Raw genomic sequence first — 25,907 nt, 5'->3', positions numbered from 1 at the left:
TCGTCATCATTATTAAAATCTAAATTGACAGTTTGATCCTTCAAACATTGGGATCCACAATCATCATCATCGTCACCATTGCTGGTGATATTTGTGCTTCCCAATGTTTACCATTGTGGATCGTGCAATAGCCTTCATTGAAGGGTATATGAGGAGTCATAGGTTACCAAATTCTCTTTCACCACTTGTAACCTTTGAGAACTTTTCTTCTGTGTTTGCAACTTATTTCATCTTAGTCAATATCCTCTGTTTGGCCATTATTTTGACACATTTGTGCCACCTCTTCTGGAGGAGTATAGAGTCATCAAGTTCATTTTTTCAAGGTAACACCTCAAAACCTTTATTTACTTCTATGTTTGTTTTTGTTAATATGGTTTCTAGAAAAGAAATTTATGGAAGGTTTGAAGGATAAAATCGTTATTGATAGTGGAACGCTGGGTGGCAATATCTACTTTGAAAAAATGCTGGTCATTCATGTCTTGCATTTGGAGAAATCATTCCCTATATATGACTTTTGACAAGGATTCAAAGCTTAAATTTATTTTGAACTCATGCTTCCATTTATGGTCATTTATATTTCTATGTTGGCAGCTCCTCTGAAATGGATTAACTCTCGTTCATGAGCTTGGAACACAATAGGAGACAACATGGTTGTGTGAGTGGATCAAGAGTCATTGCATGTTGTTTTCACCTTCGCCAACAAGGATGGTCTGGATCATGCCTTCATCGGAATGGGTCCTTCCTCATACTATGGGGTGTTTCCCCCGAATGGAATAAGAGGATATGAGGAAAGTACGAGGTGTGCACGTTCTAAATCATCCAACAATTACTTTTTCACAGTTGCACCATGAGAGCTTGTCTTACGTCAAAGTCTTCTAGTATTTGTGTGAATATAAGAAAAATGTATCGACCTTGACACTCTTTTTTCATCTCTTTAAGTTCAAACGCAGTTCTGCTGACTCGACACGGATCAATGTCTGAATTCCCTTTGGAAAACTAGCAAGATGTTCGAGGTTTATTTTGATAGTATGAAGAAATTCAAGGATCAGTATTACTTAGTCACCCCTCTTACCGAGGTGTCTACGCTAACATATGTGTCATAGAGCTTGAGCCGCCTTTCCACTGGTTGGATCGGGTCTTTAAATTTTTGCGTCATAGCCATTTCTTGGCGGATGTCAGGTCTTATGTCTACAATTTGGACAATTTGGCCATGAAGAGACCTATATGAAGAGGAAATTGATAGCTTTGTTTGAAGGAGTAACTTTGTTGACAATGTTTCTCCTTCTAAGATGGTGTCAAAGAAACAAATGATGATTCATAGAAACGCATTAGTTAGTTGAAGTCACTACAAAAGAGGAGAGACATGTCATCTTTGATAAATAACATAGGAAATTTCTTCTTTCTTTAATGCTTTCTTGGTGGCTATTTCTTCATCTTGCTTATTTTCTAGTTCATATATAAGATGAATTGTCATCAAACAATACTACAAATGAAGAGGACTCCTAGGATCGTTTCTTCACCTGCATAGGCCATTGATATGCCGATTTTCTGATTATGTGTAGAATTTGCAACCTTTTCCCATCTATTCTAAAGAAGAATGCAATCTTGAAATACATGCTAGAGATATGAAAATCTTCGTGAATCATCTCTACAAATTAGACTGTTGCATTTCTTTAATTATATTCGACAACAAATCACTCACACTCCCAAACAACTTAGATTTAGAACATGATACCTATTTAGATCGACCGCAAATCCATCATCATTTTTTTTCTTTGAAAAAGACACTTTGTTAATCTAAAGAGTTTAACTTCAATTCACGAGCAACGGTATGAGATTTAAAATAAAATAAAATTTGATAATAACCTATTCATCAATACACTATACACCAATTTTAATCAATTCCATGCCTTATTACATCAATATCCCCATCGATGTATACTTAAAAAATGATAAAATTATAGTATATGGAAATTCGTGGCCTCTCTGGAGATGCTTCTTGTTAGTCTGTAAAGTAGGACCCAACCTTACATTCAAAACGCATGGTTGATGTTTCTAAATAATTGAGTTGAAAGCTGTCTTGGATTGCATCATAAAAACCTTACAAAAATCTTCAAATTAGGAATCATTTCACATCTTAAATCTGTGTACTTATAAGGTTGCTTTGAAGTTACTTTCCAACCACAGTTCCACATAGTTGTGTCAGTGATTTAACATAAATAAATAAATAAATATAATTTTTTATATTTTAATTTTGAATTGACCACTCACACTTTCTTATTGCTTTATTCATCACGAATAATTCTAAATCAATGAAGAAGTTCATTAGTTTATTACTATTTCATTGTCGGCAAATAGTGTGTAAACGCATGCATGGTGAACACACTCACGCTACTACTCATAACCGCAACCTAAACACCCTATGAGGGGAACATTAAAAAGTATATGTTCTCACTTATCAAATCCATGTCTAGTTAATTTGAAACATCTCAAGTCAATCTAAATTAACTATTCAATAGAATAAAAAAAACATAGTTACTCCATTTTTTTATTACAAAACACTAAAAAAAAAACTTGTATTAAAATATATATAACTTTTCATTACAAATAAATCATTAATAATATTTTATTTAGTTATTATTATCTCCTATTTCAATTCTTTAAATTTATGTTTTCAACATCATTAGCATTGCAAGCTATGATTCTTAGAGTTTCGATTTTCTTAAAAAAGAATGAGGTTTTAAGAGGGTGTTTCATTAGTGAATAGGTTGCTGATTAGACAAAAAAACTTTGAAGAGGAGCTAAATCGTGTCTAATTCTAGTAGTGTGGGTGTTGTGTAGGGGGAAGGTGGAGTCAGTCGATCATCTTTTTGTTTCGTGTGAGATGACTTCTGCTATTTGATATAGAGTGTTTATGCAGATGAAGGTGGTCAGTGCCCTGCCATGTTCAATTCTATGGATGTTTAAGTTATTCTTGGGTCTAGGTCATGGGAAACATGTGTCTTTAGATCTAACCTCGATCTGACATTTTGTGGTATGAACGAATTGGAAAATGCGAAACAACATTATTTTTTATTGAGGAAGCTTGATAGTAAATTATTAGATGTATGCGATTATTAGTTTGACATGGAAGTGGATTTGTGCCTATGCTCTAGGTTTTGCAGTTCTTCTAGTTGATTGAGAGTGAGACCCGTTCTCTTGGCTTGACATTTAGAGGTGTGTTGGTTGGCCAATTGCCCTCCTTTTATTTTGTGTAAGAGTTCATGTCTACCTACCTCCAGCTTGCTCTCTCCGGAGATTTGATGAGTCCAAGGTTTTAGGATAGTTTGGTTGCTTGAGCTGGTTAACTTTTTCTGTTTGTCTTTCAGCTTGTATTTTTAACAGAAGTTTAGATTGGTTTTGTAAGTGGTTGGCTAGTGTGTTGTTTTTTCCTCTCGTGTAGACATGTTTCTATCTCTGGACTGTTGTTGTCTTTGATTTTTTGTTTTTTGTTTTCTTTCGACCTTTTTTATAGTCGATTTTGTTTGTTTTCTAATCACGTCTTTTGCTTCTGTTGTATCATGTACTTTTGTCTTCTTTTTTTTCTTCTTTCTATTGCATATTAATATATTGATTTGCTTGCTATTGAAAAATCATAATTAATGAATAACAGTTTGTAAAATCACTCTTAATTTCTCTTTCTCATGCAAAATTAAATATACTTCTTAATATATATGAAAAGTTCAAAATGACTTATAATAATAAAAAAAGAATAATATATATTTTATACTATAAAATTCACTTTCGGTGTATTGAAGACGTTAGTGTTAGAATTTCTTATATTTTGTAAGCAATTAATTGTGAGTTTTGTTTTTATAAAAATAAGTTGATGTTTTGATTTATTTAATGGTGCTTAGGTCTGATAAAAGGAGATTATCGATAATAAATTTTTACACATTAATATTGATTTATGTTGAACAAAGTGTTCGACTAACCCCTAAAGTTTAAGATGAGTGACGTGTTGAGTTATAAGATTATAGAAGATAAGTTGAGTCCCATCAAAATTTCAAATTTTGAAGTACGTGATCAAACAAAGAAATACTCAGTCTTACATCTCTACCATTTTATTAAAAATGATTATGGTGTTAACAAACATGTTAACGTATTAAATGAAATACTCACTTTGTCCCAAGTTATAAGTTACAAAATGTCTCATTTGTACTTTTTTTCCCACAAAATAATTATCTTTTTTCAATACAAATGCAATATTTATTATTATTTTTTCTCTATTATATCCTTATTCATTATCTTTCACTTTATTCAACTACCCTATTAATTATAATTAATAAGGGTATTCTATTAAATGGTATTAGTTTTATCATTAAAACCAACACATCTAATTGTTTTCTTAAGAATGGTGTATTATTCAAATAAGATACTTTTTATGAGACAGGGGAATACTTTGCCAAAATAAATTGTCTCAAATTATAAGTCATTTTACAATTCAAATGTAAGATTAATGACATTTTTTTAAATATATTGTGTATCATTTATTACTATTTCTTATTCTTTTTCTTTCATTTATAATAAATGAAAGGAATATTGTAAAGTCATACATAATTTATCTTTCTCATCCAACATTGATTATGTTTTTTAATTCACGTAAAATATCCAAAACGTCTTATAATTTGTGATGATTATGTTTCTTAATTCACATGAAATATCCAAAACGTCTTATAATTTATGACGAGGAAGTAACATATTATAATATGTGATATGAGAGTTTATATTATATAATTTTAAACTATATTTTTAATTGTTTGAATTGTTTTAACATATTATATTTTTTATATTATATGTAAATATTCACATAAACATGTAATAATTTGCATATAGTATTAAAAATTATAATATGTAAAAAATAAAATAAATATTTTAAATTCATAGGTGATATTCACTCTCTTCAAAAAAATGCATGATTATATGTTAATTTTATTTCTTTATGCATTTTTGTTAAATCATTTAACGATATGATATGTGACAAAATGTATGATGAATATGAATCGAAACGATATGTGACTATGATTTAAATGTATTTAAATGATGCATTTTTAATGTGTAGTATTTTGACAAAATAATGTTGATTCCTATGCAAAAGTTTTGTGCATTGGAAGAAGTTGTTACCATTCAAAGTTTGTGTCTAGTTGTGATAATTTTTTTGTTAAAATTAAATTTTTATTTGAGGAGAAGTTATTAGAGAATGCGTTGAATTAGGGATTTTGCTTGTCTATGGTGACAACTTCTTGAATCCAATGCATGCTCGTTTATTAACTCATATATAAGATTTTGACTTAGGGTTTTAATTTTATTTAATGGACCATGTCTCAATGTGAATGTACAATCATATTGTCACATTATAATATCTTGTTTATTTGAGATAAGTCTTATCAATGCATTCATGTTTTGTCTATACAATGAATTTTTTTTATGAACATCAGATACGTTCTCATTGAAATTTTGAACCAATAAAACTACGAGAAATGAAAGTAAGATGTGAACTTTTTTTAGGAATTGTTGATTTAGATAAGTGGAGGAAAGTTAACAGACAGGTTGATTATGATCATTATCAAAAGAAATATCTCCAGACATCTTCTTCGTAAAAAAATTTAGGAGTGCACTATTAAATAATATCTCACTGCTCTAAATAAGAGGTATTGGTATATGATAATGTTGAGTATGAACATATATTGAAATAGTTAATGGACATGAAATATGGCAATGTTTGAGATGTGAGAGAGTTCATTATGAGAATTGTTTAACTTTAAACCAAGTTGAAAATCCTAAATACTATGTTTAGAGTATGGCATGTCTTAAATTATCTATTTATTGATTTCACCTAAATCAAGACCGCCACCATATAGATAAATTGGAGTGTAAACCTTATTAATAAGAGTGTGGATATGGATAAGGAAGAAAAACTTAACAACGAAAAGGATGTAGTCTTACTATTTGTCCATACCAAATCTTATTCGCAAGAGCATTTGGAAAAACAAAAATTTAGCTAATACTACTAAAAAAAATCAAGAATTTAAGAAACCATTATAGATTAGCATCATTTTATTAGAGGCCCTAAATCAAATACATTTAAGACAATTATTTGGTACTTTTGATATAAGTAGAATGGGGTACAAGAAATCTAATTGTACAAAGTTAAAAATGGATTTAGAACAAAAAAAAATTAGGAGGGATTCATAAACCTAATGGAGTTCGACACAAGAGAAAATAAGTTGAGGATATGAATTGATCTAGCAGTAACTCTGGAGTCGGGGAGAAATGACAGTATAGTTTTAGACTCAAGTTTTGAATATGTGTTTAAAAAACAGAGTGTATGTACCTTTTATTATGAGGAATCTTACTTATGTTTCTTTGTTGTACGGACTTGGTTTTAATTTTTTTATCGGTAGTATGAAAAAATATGACATTGAGCTCTCAAGTTGTTGGTTAAGGATTTTTAGTTAATAATTTATATAAATTATCTTTTACTTATAGTAACCTTGCACCAACTTTTTATTTTTATATCCTTGACTGCTAACAAAATCAAAGATTTAGAAAAAAATAGTTTATTTATGGTATAAGTACTTTGATCATATTTTTAATAAAGGAGTTTAGAGATTAACTCAAGCAAATATTATACCTTCCTTAAACTTTGATGATCTAAGTACTTGTATGGATTGCATTGGGGAAACTTACTAAAATAAATAAAAATGGTTCAACTAAAATTTATATGTTATTAAAAATTATCCACAATAAAATTAACGATCCATAACTCATACAGACTGTGATAATAAATTATTTATTATGTTCATTGATGTCTTTTTCTGATATATCTATCTTTATTTGATTATAGAAATATCACAAGCTCTCTATAAATAGGAATAATTTAATACTGGAGTAGAGAAATAATGGGAAAAAGTGATTGAAATTGTAAGACCTATTTGTGGTGGATATTATTATGGTTAGTATGGTGTCGCGGGAAACTATATAAGACCATTTGTTTCATACTTGCATGATTGTGTATTTGTTCTGCAATGCACCATTCTTGGAGCTCCTGAACAATATGTAACTTGTTAGGATATTTGTGAGTTGAAGCCTTAAAAACACCGCATTCTAAATAGTGTTCTTGGTAAATATGTTTCCAAAATTCATTTTGAAATTTGAATTTATAGAAAGACAAGCATTAACCATTTTCGAGTACGGGGTTGCTCGACAAAAATAAATATTTATAATCCATTTCAACTTCACTACTATAAAATATCTCTCTGATAACACCATATTACTACGGCCATTTAAACAAACGTAGTAATAACTCATTTTCGCACGCCTGAAATTTTTATTATTTTATTGACAGACATTTCATCATGATTCTTAATAACAACCGTTGTCATGGATGAAAGCTTACTTGCTTCGATTTCCAACACCAACAATTTTTATATTTTTTGTTACAAAATGGTTTGTCCTTATAGTCTTATAAATATACTAATATTAAAATACTTATTACCACGGTTATTACCAAAAACCATTGTGAATAGTACTTACATTTTATTACGGTTTTTGTTAACATACGTGGTGATAAGTTTTCCATATATATAAGCGAAGTTGGCAAGCTTTCGCACATAATAATCGTCACTCTCAAAATAAACCCTAACATCCCTTTCTTCCACATACATCAAACTCGTCCTCATATGCTTTTTCATACTAAAAGGTAGTCAAGTTCATATGCTTTATCATTCTTCTTCTTCATAAACTTTTTTTTGCATGTTATTCATATGCTTTCTTCCATTTTTCTGTGTATAGATTCTTCTATATATCTTTATTTTACATATGCTTTCTTCTTTATTGTTCCACTTTCACCTGGTATGATTTCTAGTGTTTTTTTGGGTTATCTAAGTTATCATCTTGGTTCCATGTGTTGCTATGAAGAAACAATACAAGAAGAACGTCTTCATTTTCAACGAATCTTTTCAATAAAAGGTACGTTCGTGAAACATTTTATGAGTTGATATGTTATTGTATGTTGTTGTAGTTTTGTTGATAAATGTTGTTGTATGTTGTTGTTGTTGATAAAAATTTCTTAGAACAAGAACAAAACATTGTTAAGTCACAAAGCATGGATGTAGTTCATAAATGGTTTGTGTTGTTATGGAGAAACAATACAAAAAGAATAAAGATATTGTTGAAGCTTCATACGTCTTGTATTTTTTCTTCATAGAACACAAAGTATACTAACGTCAGTTCATTATGAGACAACTAGATTATTTCTTAGTCTTTATTTTCCATAAATCTTTTCAATAAAAGGTACATTCGTGAAATATTTTATGAGTTGATATGTTATTGTATGTTGTTATTGTTTTGTTGATAAATGTTGTTGTTGTGAATCTTGCAGCATTAATGTTTTGTTTTTGTGAATCTTACAACATTAATTTATTATGCAAATTGACAGAAGATCCATTTGAGTTTATTATATCGTATGTAGATTGTTTGTTTCACTAACCCTTAAGTGAAAATGCATTCACTTAAATTGATTTAGAAAATAATAATCTAAAAATTAATTTATATTTGAAAACCAACTTAGATCAATCAATATTAATTTTATTCAATTTAAATTGTAACGGCTGAGTTTCAAACCAATGACCTAAATATGTATAACAATGGTTGTTTAAGATAGTCGTTGTGATATGTAACGCGCTACCTAGTTTATCACTGCGGTCACACACCCATAGTGAAAAGAAGCATACGTACAATCATACGCTACCTAACAACGGACGTTCAATCGTCATTTTATGGATTTCACAACCGTTGTCATATGTGTTTTATGTAATAGTGTTTTGAAAATATAGATCATGTCACACACTTAATTTATCTCAAAGTTATTATAGTAATAGAGTGTTGGAGAGATTCAATATGCAAAATTAAAAATTCAACGAAGTTCTTATTATTAAAGGTGGAAATTTATAATAAGAACCAATTGATTTTTTTTATAAAATAACCATATTTTTTCAATTTAAATTCTAAAATAACCTATTTTTTAAAATAATTACGGAAATAACCACCTTTCATGACTTATGCACCAGTTCAACGAGCGCATCTATTTTCTAATGTAGAGAAGGCGCACAAGTCATTCGCGCATGCATTAGGTCAATGCATGTGAAGACGCCACATGCAATGGTGCATGCATGCCTTGAAACCACATGCATTGGTGCTTGCATGTAGCTATGTGTGTGTCCGCTAAAAGCATTGGCGCATGCATGCATGTATGTGTGTGTGCATTAAAAGCATTGGCGCATGCATGCGTGAAGATCCGACTTTGGAATGTAGATAAGTTCGAATATCTTAACAGGACTTGGAACTGTTGGTTAGATGGAGACATTGCAAATGGTGAAAGGATCAGAAGAATTCAATGACTTGATACGACGTTCAACCAAAATGGAGAAATTCGTTTCTGGGTGGATATTAAGACTGACAGAGACGTTCACATGATGATGTATACTTCTTACAAAATTATTTTGATGGTTGTAATCGCATAGTTATGTTGTTGTAATCGCATAGTTATGTTGTTTATGTGTTGTATTTGTTAGTGATGGTATTTTATTTGTTGTAGTTTGTTGTGTTATTGTTTATGTGTTGCTTATGTGTTGTATGTGTTGTATTTGTTTGTGATGGTATTTCCTCACAAAGTTATCATATGAAATGAATATTGTTTTTAATTTAAAGCAAAAGAGTTACAATTAAAATTATCTTGTTGTGCTTATTCCAACACTGTGACAGTTAGTACGATTATGATCGGACTGGCGACATGAACTACATAATCTAACCATTTTGTTCACCGTATCCATTTTGGTTCGAATACGAGTGTTGTTTGGCGGCCATTTTTCTTTCTTCGCATTATTTCATTGTGCCAGAGAATGTCCGCTTGATATACAGGTCAGTAATCCTCTTTTGCTATCACTGAAAAGCTAATTTTGTAAACATTGCAAAGGCTTATGACTTTGTAAACGTCAGATAGTAAGTTGGATGGATCTTGTCGAACCTTTTAACATGCCTCTATGACATGGGAGCGAGGCATACGAAAGGCTTGAAACTTTCTGCAGTTGCACCAACCTCTATCTAGTTCCACTTGATAGTGTCCCTTCGATATGCATTCATTATGGTCCATGGACTTAGCAACATTGTACCAACCTTTAGTACGGTCAAACACTGTTACCACATGTGTGTTAGCTTTGACAACTTCCTTTTTAATGAATTTCATTGAAGCATCACTGAACAACTGCCCAGATTATAACACTGAACTTCATTTGGTACGTCTGGTCTCAAACAGCGGCCCTAGCCTGAAATAGGTTGCTTGCACTAAATCGGTTATAGGTAGGTTTCAGATTCCTTTGAAGATAGAGTTCATTGATTCCACGAGATTTATTGTCATGTGGCCCCAACATTGACCGTTGTCGTATGCTCTAGTCAACTTCTCCAATGGAATATTGTCGATCCACCTTACTGCATCTGTGTTTGAAAATCTGATGTCTTCGCGGTAGTGTTTGAAAGAAGGTTCTATTAATGCATACCCTGCATTGACAACCTTCTTCCTCAATATTTTGTCTTTGATCTCCCGCATGAAATTTTGAGCGATATGTCTAATGGAGTAGACATGTGTTGACGGAGGATCCGACCAGCCATTATCAATGTTTTTGTAGGCACTCACTCGCCCCGGTCAACGAGAAGTCATTCACATTCCCCTATGCAACAAAGTAAGTTTATATTTAATCTTATAATTTATTAGACTTTATATTAGAACTAACTATAACTAGTATATTTTCAATCTTTTCGATCTAGGTGGTCAGTTAAAGGGATGAACTACAACAGGTGTCCCAAACACGATGTAGTAGTCTATCGCAATCTTTTAGACCACATTGGACCAGACGATGTATTACTACTAAACAAATCTGCATTTGATTTTAAAAAATTAACCAATTACATATCCTATAATCATGTCATATTCTTATACAGTTTATTTGGAGGTCGTATCTGGGTCTTGATCATCAGGTTAACCATGATGATGCTGCAATTTGGACAGCAAAAACACCAATTATCCGGTTCACTACTGTGGAGATGCACCATAGTGACTGTGTAAAACTGCAGTTCGGCATGCAACAACAAATTCCAGAACCTTCGACGTGTTTGGGAGATTGGAATCAAGAAAGAGTCGACGGACAATGAGATTATTTCGATTGGAGAGACTTCACAAAAGAGATATGTCTTCATTTGAGGAATCGACGGTAACACGTCTTAAACGAACCAGTTATACATGGTGCTAGACCAACTAAACATTATATGACATGGTTTAGATCGGTTACAAAGCCGCCGTTTTCAACATCATTAGCATTGCAAGCTATGATTCTTAGAGTTTCGATTTTCTTGAAAAAGAATGAGGTCTTAGGAGGGTGTTTCATTAGTGAATAGGTTGTTGATTAGACAAAAAAAATTGAGGAGCTAAATCGTGTATAATTCTAGTAGTGTGGGTGTAGTGTAGGGGAAAGGTGGACTCAGTCGATCATCTTTTTGTTTCGTGTGAGATGACTTCTACTATTTGGTATAGAGTGTTTATGCGGATGAGGGTGGTCGGTGCCCTGCCATGTTCAATTCTATGGATGTTTAAGTTATTCTTGGGTCTAGGTCATGGGAAACATGTGTCTTTAGGTCTAACCTCGATCTGACATTTTGTGGTATGAACGAATTGGAAAATGCGAAACAACATTATTTTTTATTGAGGAAGCTTGATAGTAAATTATTAGATGTATGTGATTATTAGTTTGGCATGGAAGTGAGTTTGTGCCTATGCTCTGGGTTTTGCAGTTCCTGTAGTTGATTGAGAGTGAGACCCGTTCTCTTGGCTTGACATTTAGAGGTGTGTTGGCTGGCCAATTGCCCTTCTTTTATTTTGTGTAAGAGTTCATGTCTACCTACCTCCAGCTTGCTCTCTCCGGAGGTTTGATGAGCCCAGGGTTTCAGGATAGTTTGGTCGCTTGAGCTGGTTGACTTTTTCTGCTTGTATTTTTAGCAGAAGTTTAGATTGGTTTTGTAAGTGGTTGGCTAGTGTGTTGTTTTTTGCTCTCGTGTAGACATGTTTCTATCTCTGGACTGTTGTTGTCTTTGATTTTTTGTTTTTTGTTTTCTTTCGACCTTTTTTATAGTTGATTTTGTTTGTTTTCCGATCACGTCTTGTGCTTCTGTTGTATCATGTACTTTTGTCTTTTTTTTTTTCTTCTTTCTATTGCATATTAATATATTGATTTGCTTGCTATTGAAAAATCATAATTAATGAATAATAGTTTGTACAATCACTCTTAATTTCTCTTTCTCATGCAAAATTAAATATACTTCTTAATATATATGAAAAGTTCAAAATGACTTATAATAAAAAAAAAAGAATAATATATATTTTATACTATAATTCACTTTCTGCGTTAGTGTTAGAATTTCTTACATTTTGTAAGCAATTAATTGTGAGTTTTGTTTTTATAAAAATAAGTTGATGTTTTGATTTATTTAATGGTGAAGGTCTGATAAAGGAGATTATCGATAATAAATTTTTACACATTAATATTGATTTGTGTTGAAAATAAGTTGAGTTAAGGTTATAGAAAATAAGTTGAGTTCCATCAAAAATTCAAATTTTGAAGTGCGTGATCAAGCAAAGAAATACTCGGTCTTACATCTCTACCATTTTATTAAAAATGATTATGGTTTTAACAAACATGTTATCGTATTAAATGAAACACTCACTTTGTCCCAAGTTATAAGTTACAAAGTGTCTCATTTGTACTTTTTTTCCCACAAAATAATTGTCTTTTTTCAATACAAATGCAATATTTATTATTAGTTTTTCTCTATTATATCCTTATTCATTATCTTTCACTTTATTCAACTACCCTATTAATTATAATTAATAAGGGTATTCTATTAAATGATATTAATTTTATCATTAAAACCAACACATCTAATTGTTTTCTTAAGAATTGTGTATTACTCCAATAAGATATTTTTTATGAGACGGGAGAATACTTTGCCAAAATAAATTGTCTCAAATTATAAGTCATTTTACCATTTAAATGTAAGATTAATGACATTTTTCTAAATTTACTGTCTATCATTTATTACTATTTCTTATTCTTTTTCTTTCATTTATAAAAAATGAAAGGAACATTGTAAAGTCATGCATAATTTATCTTTCTTATACAACATTGATTATGTTTCTTAATTCACGTAAAATATCCAAAACGTCCTATAACTTGTGATAATTATGTTTCTTAATTCACATGAAATATCCAAAACGTCTTATAATTTGTGACAAGGAAGTAACATATTATAATATGTGGTATGAGAGTTTATATTATATAATTTTAAACTATATTTTCAATTGTTTGAATTGTTTTAACATATTATATTTTTTATATTATATGTAAATATTCACATAAACATGTAATAATTTGCATATAATATTAAAAATTATAATATGTAAAAAATAAAATAAAATTTTTAAATACATAGGTGATATTCACTCTCTTCAAAAAATGCATGATTATATGTTAATTTTTATTTGTTTATGCATTTTTTGTTAAATTATTTAACGATATGATATGTGACAAAATGTATGATGAATATGAATTGAAACAATATGTGACTATGATTTAAATGTATTTAAATGATGCATTTTTAATGTGTAGTATTTTGACAAAATAATGTTGATTCCTATGCAAAGGTTTTGTGCATCGGAAGAAGTTGTTACCATTCAAAGTTTGTGTCTAGTTGTGATAATTTTTTTGTTAAAATTAAATTTTTATTTGAGGAGAAGTTATTAGAGAATGCAATGAATTGAGGATTTTGCTTGTCTATGGTGACAACTTCTTGAATCCAATGCATGCTCGTTTATTAACTCATATATAAGATTTTGACTTAAGGTTTTAATTTTACTTTATGGACCATGTCTCAATGTGAATGTACAATCATATTATCACATTATAATATCTTGTTTATTTGAGCTAAGTCTTATCAATGCATTCATGTTTTGTCTATACAATGGATTTTCTTTATGAACATTAGATACGTTCTCATTGAAATTTTGAACCAACAAAACTATGAGAAATGAAAGTAAGATGTGAACTTTTTTTAGGAATTGTTGATTTAGATATAGTGTTGTGCGAGGATAAGTTGTGATTAATGTAGAAAGCAAAATTGAACAAAAAGAACGATTGATTAAGTGGAGGAAAGTTAACAGAAAGGTTGATTATGATCATTATCAAAAGAAATATCTCCAGACATCTTCTTGGTAAAAAAATTTAGGAGTACACTATTAAATAATATCTCACTGCTCTAAATAAGAGGTATTGGTATATGATAATGTTGAGTATGGACATATATTGAAATAGTTAATGGACATGAAATATGACAATGTTTGAGATGTGAGAGAGTTCATTATGAGAATTGTTTTACTTTAAACCAAGTTGAAAATCCTAAATACTATGTTTAGAGTATGACATGTCTTAAATTATCTATTTATTGATTTCACCTAAATCAAGACCGCCTATAACACCATATAGATAAATTGGAGTGTAAACCTTATTAATAAAGAGTGTGGATATGGATAAGGAAGAAAAACTTAACAACGAAAAGAATGTGGTAGTCTTACTATTTGTCCATACCAAATCTTATTTGCAAGAGCAATTGGAAAAACAAAAACTTAGCTAATACTACTAAAAAAATCAAGAATTTAAGAAACCATGTATAGATTAGCATCATTTTGTAAGAGACCCTAAGTCAAATACATTTAAGGCAATTATTTGGTACTTTTGGTATAAGTAGAATGGGGTACAAGAAATCTAATTGTACAAAGTTAAAAATGGATTTAGAACAAGAAAAAATTAGGAGGGGTTCATAAACCTAAGGGAGTTCGACACAAGAGAAAGTAAGTTGAGGATATGAATTGATCTAGCAGTAACTCTGAAGTCGGGGAGAAATGACAGTATGTATAGTTTTAGACTCTAATTTTGAATATGTGTTTAAAAAACACCGTATATGTACCTTTTATTATGAAGAATCTTATATATGTTTCTTTGTTGTACGGACTTGGTTTTAATTTTCTTATCGGTAGTATGAAAAAATATGACATTGAGCTCTCAAGTTGTTGGTTAAGGATTTTTAATCAATAATTTATATAAATTATCTTTTACTTATAGTAACCTTACACCAACTTTTTATTTTTATATCCTTGACTGCTAAAAAAATCTAAGATTTAGAAAAAAATAGTTTATTTATGGTATAAGTGCTTTGATCATATTTTCAATAAAGGAGTTTAGAGATTAACTCAAGCAAATATTATTCCTTCCTTAAACTTTGAAGATCTAAGTACTTGTATGGATTGCATGGGGGAAACTTACTAAAATAAATAGAAATGGTTCAACTAAAAGTTATAAGTTATTAAAAATTATCCACAGTAATATCACAAGCTCTCTATAAATAGGAATTGTAAGACCTATTTATGGTGAATATTATTATGGTTAGTATGGTGTCGCGGGAAACTATATAAGACCATTTGTTTCATACTTGCATGATTGTGTAATTGTTCTGCAATGCACCATTCTTGGAGCTCCTGAACAATATGTAACTTGTTAGGATATTTGTGAAATGAAGCCTTAAAAACACCGCATTCTAAATAGTATTCTTGGTAAATATTTTTCCAAATTTCATTTTGAAATTTGAATTTATAGAAAGACAAGCATTAACCATTTCCGAGTACGGGGTTGCTCGACAAAAGTAAATATTTATAATCCATTTCAACTTCACTACTATAAAATATCTCTTTGATAACACCATATTACTACGGCCATTTAAACAAACGTATTGATAATTCATTTTTGCGCGCCTGAAATTTTTATTATTTTATTGACAGACATTTCATCATGGTTCTTAATAACAACTGTTGTCATGGATGAAAGCTTACTTGCTTCGATTTCCAACACCAACAATTTTTATATTTTTTGTTACAAAATGGTTTGTCCTTATAGTCTTATAAATATACTAATATTAAAATACTTATTACCACGATTATTACCAAAAACCATTGTGAATAGTACTTACATTTTATTACGGTTTTTGTTAACATACGTGGTGATAAGTTTTCCATATATATAAGCGAAGTTGGCAAGCTTTCGCACATAATAATCGTCACTCTCAAAATAAACCCTAACATCCCTCTCTTCCACATACATCAAACTCGTCCTCATATGCTTTTTCATACTAAAAGATAGTCAAATTCATATGCTTTATCATTCTTCTTCTTCATAAACTTTTTTTTGCATGTTATTCATATGCTTTCTTCCATTTTTCTGTGTATAGATTCTTCTATATATCTTTGTTTTACATATGCTTTCTTCTTTATTGTTCCACTTTCACCTGGTATGATTTCTAGTGTTTTTTTGGGTTATCTAAGTTATCATCTTTGTTCCATGTGTTGCTATGAAGAAACAATACAAGAATAACGTCTTCATTTTCTACGAATCTTTTCAATAAAAGGTACGTTCGTGAAACATTTTATGAGTTGATATGTTATTGTAGTTTTGTTGATAAATGTTGTTGTTGTTGATAAAAATTTCTTAGAACAAGAACAAAACATTGTTAAGTCACAAAGCATGGATGTGGTTCACAAATGGTTTGTGTTGTTATGGAGAAACAATACAAAAAGAATAAAGATATTGTTGAAGCTTCATACGCCTTGTATTTTTTCTTCATAGAACACAAAGTATACTAACGTCGGTTCATTATGAGACAAGTAGATTATTTCTTCGTCTTTATTTTCCATAAATATTTTCAATAAAAGGTACATTCGTGAAACATTTTATGAGTTGATATGTTGTTGTATGTTGTTATTGTTTTGTTGATAAATGTTGTTGTTGTTGTGAATCTTGCAGCATTAATATTTTGCTTTTGTGAATCTTACAACATTAATTTATTATGCAAATTGACAGAAGATCCATTTGAGTTTATTATATCGTATGTAGATTGTTTATTTCACTAACCCTTCACTGAAAATGCATTCACTTAAATTGATTTAAAAAATAATAATCTAAAAATTAATTTATATTTGAAAACCAACTTAGATCAATCAATGTTAATTTTATTTAATTTAAATTGTAACAGCTGAGTTTCAAACCAATGACCTAAATATGTATAACAATGGTTGTTTAAGATAGTCGTTGTGATATGTAACGCGCTACCTAGTTTATCACTGCAGTCACACGCCCGTAGTGGAAAGAAGCATACATACAATCATACGCTACCTAACAACGGACGTTCAATCATCATTTTATGGATTTCACAACCGTTGTCATATGTGTTTTCTGTAATAGTGTTTGAAAATATAGATCATGTCACACACTCAATTTATCTCAAAGTTATTATAGTAATAGAGTGTTGGAGAGATTCAATATGCAAAATTGAAAATCCAACGAAGTTCTTATTGTTAAAGGTGGAAATTTATAATAAGAACCAATGGATTTTTTTTTATAAAATAACCATATTTTTTCAATTTAAATTCTAAAATAACCTATTTTTTTAAATAATTACGGAAATAACCACCTTTCATGACTTATGCACCAGTTCAACGGGCGCATCTATTTTCTAATGTAGAGAAGGCGCACAAGTCATTGGCGCATGCATTGGGTCAATGCATATGAAGGCGCCACATGCAATGGAGCATGCATGCCTTGAAACCGCATGCATTGGTGCTTGCATGTAGCTATGTGTGTGTGCGCTAAAAGCATTGGCGCATGCATGCATGTATGTGTGTGTGCACTAAAAGCATTGGCTCATGCATGCGTGAAGATCCGACTTTGGAATGTAGATACGTTCGGATATCTTAACAGGACTTGGAACCGTTGGTTAGATGGAGACATTGCAAATGGTGAAAGGATCAGAAGAATTCAATGACTTGATACGACGTTCAACCAAAATGGAGAAGTTCGTTTCTGGATGGATATTAAGACTGACAGAGACGTTCACATGATGATGTATACTTCTTACAAAATTATTTTGATGGTTGTAATCGCATAGTTATGTTGTTGTAATCGCATAGTTATGTTGTTTATGTGTTGTATTTGTTAGTGATGGTATTTTATTTGTTGTAGTTTGTTGTCTTATTGTTTATGTGTTGCTTACGTGTTGTATTTGTTTGTGATGGTATTTTCCCACAAAGTTATCATATGAAATGAATATTATTTTTAATATAAAGCAAAAGAGTTACAATTAAAATTATCTTGTTGTGCTTATTCCAATACTGGGACAGTTAGTACGATAATGATCGGACTGGCGACATGAACTACATAATCTAACCATTTTTTTCACCGTATCCATTTTGGTTCGAATACGGGTGTTGTTTGGCGACACTTTTTCTTTCTTCGTATTATTTCATTGTGCCAGAGAATGTTCCATTGATATACTGGTCAGTAATCCTCTTTTGCTACCACTGAAAAGCTAATTTTGTAAACATTGCAAAGGCTTATGACTTTGTAAACATCAGATGGTAAGTTGGATGGATCTTGTCGAACCTTTTAACATGTCGCTATGACATGGGACCAGGGCATACGAAAGGCTTGAAACTTTCTGCAGTCGCACCAACCTCTATCTAGTTCCACTTGATAATGTCCCTTCGATATGCGTTCATTATGGTCCATGGACTCAGCAATATTGTACCAACCTTTAGTACGGTCAAACACTGTTACCACATGTGTGTTAGCTTTGACAGCTTCCTTTTTAATGAATTTCATTGAAGCATCACTAAACAACTGCCCAGATTATAACACTGAACTTCATTTGGAACGTCTGGTCTCAAACAGCGGCCCTAGCCTGAAATAGGTTGCTTGCACTAAATCGGTTATAGGTAGGTTTCAGATTCCTTTGAAGACATAGTTCATTGATTCCACGAGATTTATTGTCATGTGACCCAACCGTTGACCGTTGTCGTATGCCCTAGTCAACTTCTCCAATGGAATATTGTCGATCCACCTTACTGCATTTGTGTTTGAAAATCTGATGTCTTCGCGGTAGTGTTTGAAAGAATGTTCTATTAATGCATACCCTGCATTGACAACCTTCTTCCTCAATATTTTGTCTTTGATCTCCCGCGTGAAATTTTGAGCGATATGTCTAATGTAGTAGACATGTGTCGACGGAGGATCCTGCCAGCCATTATCAATATTTTTGTAGGCACTCACTCGCCCCGGTCAACGAGAAGTCATTCACATTCCCCTATGCAACAAAGTAAGTTTATATTTAATCTTATAATTTATTAGACTTTATACTACAACTAACTATAACTAATATATTTTCAATCTTTTCGATCTAGGTGGTCAGTTAAAGGGATGAGCTACAATAGGTGTCCCAAACACGTTGTAGTAGTCTATCGCAATCTTTTAGACCACATTGGATCAGACGATGTATTACTCCTAAATAACTCTACATTTGATTTTAAAAAATCAACCAATTACATATCCTATAATCATGTCATATTCTTATACAATTTATCTGGAGGCCGTATCTGGGTCTTGATCATCAGGTTAACCATGATGATGTTGTAGTTTAGACAACAAAAACACCAATTATCCGGTTCACTACTGTGGAGATGTACCATAGTGACCGTGTAAAACTGCAGTTCGGCATGCAACAACAAATTCCAGAACCTTCGACATGTTTGGGAGATTGGAATCAAGAAAGAGTCGACGGTCAATGAGATTATTTCGATTGGAGAGACTTCACAAAAAAATGTGTCGTCATTTGAGGAATCGACGATAACACGTCTTAAACGAATCAGTTATACATGGTGCTAGACTAACTCAACATTATATGACATGGTTTAGGTCGGTTACAACGCCACCGTTTGTGTCTGAGCCAAGGTATTTGATTGATCCACGCCAACGAGCTTCGTCATCATACACCCAACAACAAATCCCCGCCTAAGAACAATGTCAACCCACCCAAACCCAACGATCAACCTCACACCATCACCCCACCATATACACCCAACCACCAAATACGCAATGTCGCAACCAATTCATGCCACACACCCAAACTCAAAACGAGGTATCAAACCCTAACCACCAACAACCATACATAGCCATCACAACAGTCTATAACCAGAATGATTCATACGATTCAACGTCGTGCCATCATAGCCCCCCACAAATGAACACCCAAACATCCCATCACCACAACACCCAACCATTTTTGACTTTAGTACACCACAAGAACCATTGTTCCTTTCCAAAACAATTCAATGTCCCAATTGGGCAATCATACAGTCCATATTCCACCTAACTACAACGACCCAACTACGACAACATGGGCACCAAACTCAATTACGGAAGCGCCGTTGGCGATAACCACTAAGCTATTGGTGAGAAATGATGACAAATCTATCAAATATCGCTGGACCTTCTACCAGATCTTCACACCAGCCACCATTGCATCATGTCAATATTCAAAGACCCCAAACATCTCAGGGAAATCGTGGGAGACCTCGAAGACAAGCTAATCCACCTGGATGTGAAACAGGAGGGCGTTTCAATCGGGTGACTCATTGATTTTCTTTTCAATTGTTATGTATTTTAACTTTATATTATAATATTATTTTTTATTTAAGTATTTAATTTAATTATTTATAAATATAAAATATAAAATTTTAAAAAATACATTGTGCATGCGCCACATGCATTGGGGCATACACTGATGTAGTGTATGCATGCGCCAATGCATGTGGCTTCAAGGCATGCATGCGCCCAATCAAATGACACTTATGTTCATTTGCAATGCATGCATGCGCCTTATCAAGTGGGGCCTGTGTTTATTGGAAATTAGATGTGTCAGTTCAACTGGCGCATACATAATGAAAAGTGGTTATTTTTGTAGTTATTTTAAAAAATAGGTTATTTTAAAATTTAAATTGAAAAATGTGATTATTTAAAAAAAAACAATGAGATTTATCTAGAATAAATGAATAATATACCTTTAACAAATGTGTTGGGTAGTCTATTCTAAGCTCAATCTTTTACTAAATCGAACATTGCTTTTGTGGTTGATGTCCTTAGTAAATGTCACTCAAATCTTGGGAATGATCACTAGATAGCTGCTAAAAAGGTGATCATGCACTTACAAAGGACTAAAGAGCTTATACTGACTAACATATAGAAGAGTTTATAACTTGGAGATCGAAGGACACACAAATTTGGATCTTTATGGGTTCCACAAGGATAGCAAGCCAATCTCTATGAATCACAGTCAAAATCAAAAGATCATACAGTTAATAACATCTCAAACATGTCAATGTAATTCCTTTATATAAGGCAAGTCATTCTAAAGATGATCACATATTTAATGAAATAAAATTTACATATTTCAATATAATGAGTTATATAAGTTATTATCTTTTGTAAAGAGGTTACCAATCATCAAATAAATCTAAATTAATAATATTTTAATCATTTAATTTGTATACATTATTCATATGTAAAATAATTATATTAATCAATTATAACTATTAAATAATTAGAAATATTTAACTTTAACTATTATTATTTTTATTTTTTCCAAAATAATATATGTGTGTGTGTGCATGTGTGTGTGTGCGTGTGCGTGTGTGTGTGAGTGTGTGTGTGTTTGCGTGCGTGCGTGTGTGTGTGTGTGCGTTTGTGTATGTGTGTGCGTGTGCGTATGTGTGTGTGTGTGCGCGCGTGCGTGTGTGTGGGTGTGTGCGCGTGCGTGCACGTGTGTGTGTGTGTGTGCGTGTGTGTGTGTGTGTGAGTGTGCATGTGTGTGTGAGTGTGTATGTGTATGTGCATGTGTGTGTGTACGTGTGAGTGTGTGTGTGTGTATGTGTGTGCGTGCGCGTGTGCGTGTGTGTGTGTGGGTGGGTGGGAGGGTGTGCGTGCGTGCGTGTGTGTGTGTGCGTGTGTGCGTGTATGTGTGTGTGTGTGTTGTGTGTGTGTGTGTGTGCGTGCGTGTGCGTGTGTGTGTGTGTGTGCGTGTGTGTGTGTGTGTGTGTGTGCGTGTGCGTGTGTGTGTGTGTGTGTGTGTGTGTGTGTTAGCGTGCGTGCGTGTGTGTACGTGTGTGTGTATGTATGTGTGTGTGAGTGTGTGTGTGTGTGTGTGTGTGTGTGTGCGTGTATGTGTGTGTGTGCATGTGTGTGTGTGTGTGTGCATGTGTGTGTGTGTGTGTGCATGTGTGTGTGTGTGTGCGTGTGTGTGTATTGCGTGTGCGTGCGTGCGTGTGTGTGTGTGTGTGTGTGTGTGTGTGTGTGTGTGTGTGTGTGTGTGAGAGAGAGAGAGAGAGAGAGAGAGAGAGAGAGATAGATAGACAGATAGATAGAGAGAGAGAGAGAGAGAGAGAGACTTACTTCAGAAGTAAGTTTTGGTACCTTACTCCAAATCATAGCCTTTAAATTGAATTTAATCTAATGGTTAATTTACATTTTTACTTAATTAACTATTAGATTAGATTCAATTTAAAGATTGTGATTTGTAGTAAGCTAATTTTTTTTTACTTTAGGAGTAAGTTGATTTAAAATAGAAAAAACGACTTTTTTTATAAGCCCATTTAGATTTATTTTTTTAAATCTAGGCCCAAGTGAAATTATAGTCATCGTCGGTATCATTTTAGTTTTGATGATTTATCAATTTATGTGTATATGCATTAAATGATTTATCGCGTATTTGTACTTTGTCAATTATAGGAATATGCATTGTTGTTATAATTCATGATTGTAATTCATTTAGAATTTTTAAAAAAATTTTGCTTCAATTATATCTAGTTTAGTACCTTTGAGAACCTCTTCATTCATTGTTTTAGTAGTTGTATCCATGAAAATGATTATCTATTTTTTTAGCCTAGCAATGTGTCTTATATTATTGTGTTAAGTATTGCTTGAATCACAAGTTTGAATGCTTGAATCAAAGATGTAAAGATGAGTGATTCGAATCATGCATAGTGTGAATCGAATTATAAAGTCTTGTGAAAGCTTGTGATTGACTCTGTCTCATTTGAGTCGAATAAGAAAAGAGTGTGATTAGATTCACGCTCTTTATGACTCGAATCATGAGATACACATGACTCCAATAATGTATTTACTCATTTTTTCCAACCTTTGATTCAAGTTGTTATTTCTTTGATTTGAATCATTACTTCATGATTTGATAAAAACTCATTGTTTTTTGAGTCTTTCATATCTCTCGAATCCATCTCTCTCGAATCTCTTTATTTGTTGTTTATTATTTTTATTTGAGTGTGTGACCATGAACACAAGAGTGAGTCTCCAGAAAGTGTGTAGTAACAGAATCTCTTGTAACATCATTGTATATTTATGTAGTAGAACATAGAAAACCAAGAGAGAATGTTGACCAATCAAATTATGGAATTGATCAATCTTTGAACATTCACCAAGAACCTAGAAACCCATTGTTTCCAAGAGACTTGAGAGAACCATATATTTTCTTCATTCACCAACACCTATCTCCTTGTTGATACCTTTTGATTAACCTCCTAGAATATGGATCTTGTGAGAATTGGTTATATGTGTGTGACTGATTCTTCCGATACCATTTTCGTCTTCAACCTTTGTCAAGAACCATTGTTTTGGATCTCAAAATCTAAAGATTGAGTATGAGAGATAGACTAAAGGTACATTAGGGAATCTAATGATTTTTTTGAAGTTATGTTTTTGTGTATCAAATGGAAGAACTGTTTCTTGGATACGGAGTTTGGTTGTGTGTTTTTCATAAAGAGAGAAGATATTCTCTATACTTCATTAAAGACTTTGGTTAAACCTTGTGAAGATTGTCGCAAAATAAAGTTGGAAGTTATCTAATTATTCGAGGCTAATGGCAATCGCTTAGACAATTCTTCGTCAAATTTGAGGAAATAATGATGCAGAAATAAAGCTTAGAACAAGTTATTATGGATAGCAAGATTACTGGATCAAGATCATTGAGGATCTTGTATGTAGCAGTTGAGTATTTGCATTACCAGAAGGAATTGTCATTTGATTTATGTGTAGGTTAATAAAGTGTGGCTATTAGTGTTCGGATTGATGATAGTTTGTTGTATCAAAATACTTGTACATTAAATCTTGAAAATAGTGGAAGACATGATTATCCTCACAATGGATTTAAACCATTGAAGACTGCAATAGGTGTCTGCAAGGACGATAGCATCCGACCAGTATATATCTTTGTGTACTCTCTTTCTATCTTATCTCTCTTTAATTGTTTGCATTTGTTGTGTAAATTTTACATCATAACATAGTTTGTATGTCGTCTAGGTTAGATCATGCTTATAGCGGTTTATTGTGTAGCATAGGTATGTGTTGCAGTAAACCTATTGAATCGTTTTTAAGTCAATTGTGATAAAAACACATGTCTATGTTAGGATATTAAATTGATTGGATCAAGCAACTTATATTATACTATTTTGTTTATGTCCTTGAAAGAATCATGTTTTTAGTGATGCCATTGAAATGTACTGGTTATAAATTATTTTGATGTGCCTTTATGCTTCCATATTATTTTATTTTCACTTCTGTTCATTAAACTATAATTTTGTGTTAAAAGATTTTTAAATTGTTTCAAAGGGGATTAGTGTCCATCCCTTCCCCGTTATAGACCTTTTCATATTTATATTTCCAATCAACAAATGACATCAGAGCTGATCTTTTGATTAAGTCTAAGCGACTTCAAAAGTGTGGTATGTAAATTTCTTTTCCATCATAATTTCTTGTGTGTGGAAGTTTTCTCATCTAAATAGAAACCAAGAATATTATATTGATTTCTTAAAGATTGATTCATCATTGCCTAATCAATATGGAATAATGTGAAGTAATTCCCTACTAGAATTGTAATTGATCATTAATTGAATTAATAAATTCTCTAAGTTTGATTTATCCGGGATTGAACAAACAAACTTTTGAAGTGTGTGTAGGATTGACTGAAAACTAGCATTATGTCCTTTATTTTGTATTGATGATTAAAAGCTACCAATGTATTGTTTATGTAATAATTGTTTTGAATTATGGAATGACGAGTAATGAAAGAAGAAGCATCTCCTATTGACCTACTCTTCTAAGATCGGCGTAAAAAAAGATGAAGACAGTTTAGAAATATTGGCGATGTTCATTGATTTTTCAACCAACTATTAAGGGATCAAAGCATAAAGTTTTGAAAGAGTTGTATCACCATCAAAGTGTTGAATTAATTATCTAAGATTGTTAACCATTTATCTAGCACTTAAGTAGTTAATTATCTGCTTGTTCATAAATGTCAATCAAACATGATTAGAACATCTATTGTACAAGTTCATGTGATGTCTTATGAAGGAGTGTTTGAAAGTGTGTTATAGACGTGCAAAAGAATCATATCCATTTGTATATGATTGATCGTATTTTCGCTTATGATATATTTGTTGTCGTTTACTAATTGTCTATGTTTGCAGCAAATTAAGCATAGATCGTCAAAATTGACATTGTTCATTCCAACCTCCCTCACTCTTCTTGTAGTACGCTTATTTATGATTACTTTTATGTGCTAAATGTGATGTTTACGTGAAATGTATGTATGTGTTGTTTGTGCAATTTATGTTTCATTCATCTCAGTGCACTGCGTATCTATTTATTATTTCACCTGAGCATTTATCATTCATTTACGCATTTTTCAAATGATTTTGATTCATGTATCATTAATTGGATAACTTCCAATTTTGATTCACACAAGGTATAAGCATAATTGGATAACTTCCAACTTTGATTTCATGGTAGACTTATGCTTATAGAGATTTATAGGTCTTT

Source organism: Lathyrus oleraceus, chromosome 6 (assembly GCF_024323335.1).
Source record: "Lathyrus oleraceus cultivar Zhongwan6 chromosome 6, CAAS_Psat_ZW6_1.0, whole genome shotgun sequence".
NCBI classification, from domain to species: Eukaryota; Viridiplantae; Streptophyta; class Magnoliopsida; order Fabales; family Fabaceae; genus Lathyrus; species Lathyrus oleraceus.
The sequence above is the reverse complement of the archived record's forward strand: the minus strand, read 5'-3'. Positions refer to the sequence as shown.